Here is a 6,565-nt window from a genome sequence, read left to right on the forward strand (position 1 = left end):
ACATTCGAGACACTGTTGAGATAAAGAAAACTACCAGCGGTTGGTTTGGGAGAAAGCTCCCGACGGGTGCTTTCCGAGTGAATTGACGATTTATCCTGGGGAGTTAACAGTTCTAGGTTAGCTAATAAGCATTGGGTTAGCCGCTTAGCATTACCTTGTTTTTGCTTAAAACGAATAATTGTGTGTTTAATTGCCTGAGATATGTGTGTGAAACTTAAAAACCAGTCAGGATATAATGTGTATGTGACGCAGGCCCGGTTCCAGAACAGAATGCCTTGGGGTGCATCTGAGATTACAGGGGGTGCACTAGTACTATGTAGCCGAGCTAAATTTAATTTGATTTTGTTTTATTTTTTTTATCATTGTTCATACCTTTTTTATTGTGAACTCCACCAAATATTGGTTCCTAGTTGTAAGTTGATTTCGTTGTTCCGTATGGCATGCCTTTTGTTTCCCTGGGGAGTGGTTTGGCGTTGCACCTGTGTGTCTAGCGTCAGTGAGCGCTGATGCACGGAGCTGGTGAGTTTCGTTTGTGTCTCTCTCCGTTAGATTTTTATGTTAACCCCTTGTTTGTTGCCCTTGAACGGCTGTGGTCGTTCACACTGCTTTGCGACGTGCTTTTAGGCACGCGGGAGAAACTCTGGTGCGTAGAAAAATTTAATTGAACTGTTGGAAGGGTGGATTTTGATTAACTCGTAACCTAGCTTGAGCCGGTGGTAGTTTAGTTTTTTCCCGCCTTGAAATTTCAAATGCGGTTGTTTTATCCGGTATGTGTGGTCAATTGTTTGCTTCCTTTGTTTTGTAGAGTGGAGAGTGATATCCCGGATTGTGTGTGACGCCCGTGTTGTTTTGTCTCCTTTGGAAAGGTATGCCTGTTATGTGTCTTTGTTTATGGTAAAATATGTAAAATGAGTGTGAGGAAACGACAATTCTCTATTATATTTTATTTCCTTTATTAGTGTATATATTTAATATACTGTCTTTTTATTTAATTAATTTATTTGAGATCATTTTATGCTTTGTTTACATTTTTATAATTTATTCCCTACATGTATTCATTGAAAGTCACAGGATATATTAAGCTAGAGTGAGTGAGCGCTGATGCACGGAGCTGAGTGGAGAGTGATATCCCGGATTGTGTGTGACGCCCGTGTTGTTTTGTCTCCTTTGGAAAGAATAAACCTCCAGTACTCGACTCCTGTGTGTGCCTCACTCAAAGATACAAGACACAACGCAGAAAGACATCGGTTACTAAAACCAGCTACCCAGCTTCAGTTCAGACTTCGCTTTTTTACACACAGGCTTTTCCTACCATAGACAAGCACTTCTGCGTAGTTCTACTGACATGTTGGGACAACAAACAATTAATGTGCTTAAAAGATGGTATCATATCATGTCTTGTGATGTGGAGAACATTTCAGCTGCAATATTAGCTTATTGATATCTTGGATAGCTTTGAATATGAGATAGGTTTTTGAGGTGTAAAAAAGAACAGAATTCTACACAAAAAAAAAAACATGTGACTGCAATTCAAAAATAACGTTTATTTTTTATAAATTGTGGCAGGATATTTGACATAACAAATAATTGTACATTGCCACTTAAAAATAAAACAGATTTTAGCTGAACAAGGAAAGAACACTTTCAGACTTTGAACTTTGAACAAAAAGTAATCAGTATAATACTCTTAAAGTTAACACGATTGTAAATAAATGCAATAAAAATAAATATGGGTTCTTATGAACATAATACATTTAATACATGTATTGGATATCCAACGGATACATAACTGTTGCTGCCGAAGAAGTTCAACGTCACTACCGTGCGCACCATAGATATACTATATGGGTGCGTGCATTTTGCACACAATGCCGGCCGGCGGCCAATCACAGCAGCGCTGATAAAGAGCGACAACATTGCGACCTCGAGTGTGATATTGCTTTAGACAACAGTTATACTAGTAAAATGTACTGTTAATAATAATAATTGACAATAGATTTTGATTTGTTTGTTTATTTAATCATATAAACGAATGAAATTGCTTCCGGTGTAAGTACCATATTGGCTCGGCTACCAGATCGGCTCGGGGTCCGTCGTCTGCTGATTACGTCACACAATACGCTATCTCCAGCAATAAGGTATTTTATGGCTTAAATTAAAGAGCCTGTATGATCTTTCATTTTGAACATAGACCATTCCCAACCTATCTGTATGGATAGTTTTCTTCTTCTTCTTAGTTTGCTATGACGACAGCCAGAGCTACAGCACAAAACAGCCAATCACAACTGTCCCTTAGCAGCCAATCACAATGTAGCCTACGCCCATTCAAGCGTACAGCCAATGATATTGTGTAACGTAATCAGCAGACGACGGACCCCGAGCCGATCTGGTAGCCGAGCCAATATGGTACTTAACACCGGCAACAAAAATAGATCCCCACTGAGCGGACTGTTGCCAAGCAACATATAAACAAAACACCATACATAAATGCGGAGTGATTTTGTCAGTTTGGTGAACAGTCAGAGTGATGTTGGATGCTGATATCTCAACGGTATTTAATGGAAATTGTCACAGGTTTCATTACAATTTGTTTTGTGAGCAAGTATTTTATTATTTTTATCATATTTATAAAAAATATATATATATATATATATTTTTTTTTTTTCAATTGAGGGTGCAAACATTTTTTTCGGGGGTGCAATGCATGCTTATGCACCCCCGTAGAACCGGGCCTGACGTCAATTGGATACGGCCGATGGTGTTAACTGTTCAGCCATTTAGCATCGAAAATGAACATGTGTATTGCTGCTTTTAAGGTAGGCTATTTTCCACGTGCTGCTCCGTTTTGTGCCTTGTTAATGGCCATGGCAGTGTGTTAGCTACATGCAATATGTGCAGTGTGTTAGAACATGGTTAAGCTAATTTACATGTGTGGAGAAATAAGTTAAAGGGTTGATATTTGCATTCAATGAGGTTCATGTTTAAAAATAGAGGTTAAAGGATAAATTTAATTCATATGCTGTTGCAGCTATTGCAAAGTTTATTCTGTGTACTTTAAAAAAGATTATTATTTAAGTGTAATGCAATGGACAATGAAAAGAAAAGAAAAGCATTCAGACGTTTTTAATAACTGCGCTGCACACTTTTGTGTAGGCTGGTTTTTTTCGAGGGACGAACTGTTTCAACTGGACTGATTCGACTACTTTCACCATCATCGCTGTTCCTGGATCCATCATCTCTCATCGGACATCGGTTGCATGTGTGGTACACTCAAAACTAGACCACGATTTCAATATGTATTCTCTTTTTCGTGAATGTATATGTATAACCGTTGGTCATTAATTTACATTAGTTTTATTTACATTTAGCATATTTTTCTAACTTATTATTACGGTATACCTGGAAACGGAAGGGCGGTACCAAAATGTTTGCGCTGCAGCCCAGACTCCTATAGTTGGGGGGCATTTCCGCTTCCTCTCCAGACGGATTTCGAAGACCAAACAAGAGCAGTGCCGCTTCAGTCCTTGTAACACATGTATACCTGCTTTTCAGGTTTGTACTCCGTGAAACTCACACAAATAACGATTTTCATGAATCTGAACATTTTAGAACAGTCGATAAACTTTGTGTCGAGTTTGATGTCTGTAATATCGAGTTATTAACTTTTGAAAACTCCTTTGTTGGTTTCGCACCAAACGGCATTAGTGTAAAATGGCAGTTGGTCCGTTCGCATAGTATATTATTGTGGAAACACACACACTGTAGAGTATGTATAAGTTGACTTTGGCCCTGAACACTAGGGGTGGAACGGTTCACAAAATCCACGGTTCGGTTCGGTTCACGGTTTCGTGGTCACGGTTTTCGGTTCGGTTCGGTATATGTTGATTATTAGGAAAATCTATTATGTCTTGTATAGTCAAGTTAAAACTGAAAGAATGAAGCAGTCTGACATTTGATACATCATTGTGACAGTCTTAGGTTGAGATTCTGGCACTGCAAGAGAGGAGACATTGCTAGTTCCAACATGTGCTTCATTTATTTGGTAAATAGAACTCAAAACTTTCTCTTGAACTGAAAGTGCAGTGTTTGAAAAACAATCAAAGAAAAATAAGGCTGGATTTCTTACAAACTTAAAGTGCCACTGTGTTATCTCAAATAACAAAATAAATAATCCAGTAAATAATCATCAATATAAAATATAGCATAAACCAAACTAACACATACTGCACTGCTTAAACAACAAGGCTCTACTCATTGTATTCTCATGTTCTTCTGCAAGAAGATCAGTTTGTCCACATTCTCTGCCAAAAGACGAGATATACTTGCAGTGACAATGTCTCCTGCTGTAGAGAAAACTCTCTCACTTGGTACAGATGTACCTGGGACTGCAAGGTAACGTCGAGCCAATTTAGCAATATGAGGGTACTTGTGCTCGTTGCTTCTCCACCATGCAAGTGGATTTTCATCCACAGGAATGCATCCTGTGAGCCTGTATGCCATGACCTCCTCCTCAGTGATCTGGGACAAAGTCTTGGTGGTTCCCTTCTCTGATGTAAAGAGCTCTCCAAAAAGCTCTGCCATGAAAGTTTTTTTCTGAGGAGGAGATTCTTTTGATGCCTCTGGCTCCAGCTGAGGTGGCCCAGGCCACCTGGGCTTCTCTGGGTTGAACCTGCATGATAAAATGACAAATAGTATGGTAGTTTTAAAAATATTGATAAAAACAAACACTCTCATAGCAGCAAAGACACTAAAACTATATGCTCTACTGTACACTGAGAAAATACAATAAATGCAAAGGCTCAAGTATTCTGTTTAGTTTTTAAAAAAAGAGAGAAATTGTAATTATGATAAAAACACATAAAATGTAGTACTAATTACAGAATAAAAAACAATACCTGCTCTTCAATTTCCATGATCTCTCTGGTGACAACACTGTAGATTTTCTGAATAGAGTCTTCTTCCAAGTAGGGCAGGGACTTAAATCTTGGATCCAGGGCTGTGCTTCTGTGCAGATAGTCCTGAAGATCAGGGTCCCCGTATCTGTCTTTCAGGTTTTTAGTGATGGCTGCCTTAGCATCTTTGATGGTGGCGCTGTCCTCTTCACTGGGTGTCATGGATTTCAGTATCATCTTCTGCAGAGGGATGATCATGGACACTGAAGGGGATGTTTCTGTGCTCATGAGTGTTGTTACATTCTTCAGAGGTTTGAGAATCTTGGTTAGGTCCTCTGCCAGTTTTACCTCACTGTCAGTCAAAACAGCAATATCTTTGACACTTTTCCTAACATCTTTGTCCATCAGAGCAGAATAGATGGAAGCTTGCTGCTCCAAATAACGCTCCAGCATGTCATATGTTGTGTTCCAACGAGTTGGGACATCATGAATTAGTTTGTGAACTGGCAATTGTAGCATCTCCTGTTTAGTTTTTAAGGCGTGGGTGGCTGTTGTGCTCCGATGGAAAAATGCCACCACTTTCCTCATCTTCCCCAGGAGCCGGGATACCTGATTTATTGAGACTGCATTCTTGGCTGCAAGATTAACAGTATGTGCAAAGCAGCCAATTTGTGGCCCCAGTCCAGCTGTTGCATTGACTGCATTCACCATATTGTTTGCATTGTCTGTAGTAACAGGGATTGTGCTGCTGCCCCTCTGCAACTTCCATTCTGTCACTGCTTCTGTCAGTTCTTCAGAGAGATGCTCGCTAGTATGGCTCTCATAAAGGGGGCGCGTCTGTAAAACGGAGCTTTTCATCTCCCATTCTGAGGTAATGTAATGGACAGTCACAGTCAGGAAACTTTCAGTAGCCCTGGAGGTCCATCCATCACTAGTTAGCGCTACTGATGCTGTGTCAGACAACTCTTTAACAATTTCTTGTCGGGTCTCTTCATAAAGTGCGGGTATTACCGTGTTGCTGAAGTGTTTGCGGGAGGGGATTTTATATCGTGGCTCCAGTGCTTTAATCATGTGACGGAATCCCGCACCCTCCACCACGGAATAAGGCTGCATATCTTTGGCGATGAAATATGCCACTCCTTTAGTCATGCATTTCGCCCTGTCTGACTCGTCACCGTATGCCTGTTTAAAAGCTGCGGGGAGTAGAAGTTGTCCTTTCGCCTCTGCCCCTTTCCCCCTTGCACTGCCAATTTTCTCACTGGGATGATGTCTCCGCAGGTGAGCCGACATGTTGCTTGTGTTGCTATTAACATACACAACACGCGTTGCACAATGTTTGCAAACTGTGGCACTTTTGTCGACAATTTTCTTGCCGCCGTCATCGTAGGTCACTCTGAAAGCAAAATGCTCCCATACAGCAGACCTATAATGTGCTGCTGGCGCGTCTTCCAGCTCCTGTCCTTTCCCACTCGCCATCCCCACACAACTCTCCACAACTAATTTTCATCTGCTGCCGCCTAGGTTGCTTTGCTACTTCTTCTTGTTTACTACTGGCGGTTGGCGCAGTACCGCCACCTTCTGCTCTGGAGTGTACACGCTTCACCTATGAGAAAAAGGAGCAGTGCATGAACCGAACGGAACACACGCGAATTGAACCGAGACAGTCGAACCGA

General features: G+C 40.7%; 1 long non-coding RNA gene across 1 annotated transcript; it reads left to right on the plus strand.

The window, feature by feature from the left end:
• Nucleotides 1-318: 318 nt before the first annotated feature.
• Nucleotides 319-1,195, plus strand: LOC132459220 (uncharacterized). The gene is made up of 2 exons (XR_009526148.1): nt 319-866; nt 1,066-1,195. It is a non-coding gene; the product is annotated as an uncharacterized LOC132459220 (long non-coding RNA).
• Nucleotides 1,196-6,565: the final 5,370 nt, after the last annotated feature.

This window comes from Gadus macrocephalus, chromosome 6 (genome assembly GCF_031168955.1).
Source record: "Gadus macrocephalus chromosome 6, ASM3116895v1".
Taxonomy (NCBI): Eukaryota; Metazoa; Chordata; class Actinopteri; order Gadiformes; family Gadidae; genus Gadus; species Gadus macrocephalus.